Genomic DNA, 937 nt, shown 5'->3' on the forward strand with positions numbered 1-937 from the left:
ACACACACACATACACACACACACACACACACACACACACACACACACACACACACACACACACACACACACACACACAAACACACACACACACACACAAACACACAAAAACACAAAAACACATGCTGTAGCAGTACATGTGCACATGTCTGATGGTGTTAATGCTGACAGGTTCAGGCTGGCAGCAGCCTACAGGTTATGAAAACACACTTCTTCCTAAAAGCTTGCCAGTTAAAAACTGAACAGGTACAGAAAATAGAGAAGAAGAGAGTAAATGATTAACACTCTCCTCCTCTTCAACAATTGATGTTGCTGTGCCCACCGACTTTATAATGTAATGTTTCCTTTAGTCTTTATCAGGGATTATATAGGAATATAACTAGAAGTCAGCCTTTAAAGTAATTGATATGTAATCAGTAAAATCTTATAATCATCTGTAAACCAGACTGGATACTGTTAAAGAGAAGAAAGATCAGGGATGGTGTCGTCTCTCTGATGCTTTTAAAAAGCCTAATACATGACAGAGATGCAAATACATGACAATGTTACAGGACGCTGCTAAAAAAAATAGTGTGTTCATCAAAGTCACATTAGAGAAAAGTGACGTAATCAATAAGGCGACCCGGGTTGGAAGAGTCTGTACCTGCAGTCACTGCTCTTTACATGAAGTTAGGAAAGTAACACACAGAGCTCATAAATGAGACTGCAGTGTTTCAGTGTGACCACATGGGGGCGGTGCTGCTTAAACGTTATAATCTACAGCATTGTAGTGGTTTCCTGAAACACTGGTGTTTTAACAGGGGAAGGTGTCTAACTGTTCTCAAAGTGAAGGTAAGAAATGGCCAGTTTTTAATAAGTTGTGTTTTCTCTCCTTTCCAATAAATGTCTCATCATGAGACTCTACCTTGGCACAAATGACTCACCAACTGATTGACTG

At 39.8% G+C, this 937-nt stretch overlaps 1 protein-coding gene across 1 annotated transcript in view; it reads left to right on the forward strand.

Annotated features, from left to right (window-relative positions):
- Positions 1-937, forward strand: part of LOC111671871 (ras-related C3 botulinum toxin substrate 2) — a gene marked incomplete at its 3' end in the record, with an annotated part of 15,155 nt that overhangs the window by 12,433 nt on the left and 1,785 nt on the right. The window lies entirely within an intron of this gene.

Source organism: Seriola lalandi, unplaced genomic scaffold (genome assembly GCF_002814215.2).
Source record: "Seriola lalandi dorsalis isolate HSWRI2012SDOR001 ecotype SW California unplaced genomic scaffold, Sedor1 jcf7180002054887, whole genome shotgun sequence".
NCBI lineage: Eukaryota > Metazoa > Chordata > Actinopteri > Carangiformes > Carangidae > Seriola > Seriola lalandi.